Raw genomic sequence first — 203 nt, 5'->3', positions numbered from 1 at the left:
ATGGGCACACAGGGACAGGGGTGGGCACTCAAGGACGGCGGTGGGCACAGAGGGACGGTGGCAGGCACACAGGGGACAGCGGTGGGCACGCAGAGACGACAGCGGTGGTCATGCAGGGGACAGCGGTGGGCACGCAGATGACAGTGGTGGGCACACCGAGGGACAGCAGTGGGCACGCAGGGACGGCAGGAGGCACGCAGGGG

This window comes from Eurypyga helias, unplaced genomic scaffold (genome assembly GCF_000690775.1).
Source record: "Eurypyga helias isolate BGI_N326 unplaced genomic scaffold, ASM69077v1 scaffold7380, whole genome shotgun sequence".
Lineage (NCBI taxonomy): Eukaryota > Metazoa > Chordata > Aves > Eurypygiformes > Eurypygidae > Eurypyga > Eurypyga helias.
Note: the sequence above shows the minus strand (reverse complement) of the source record.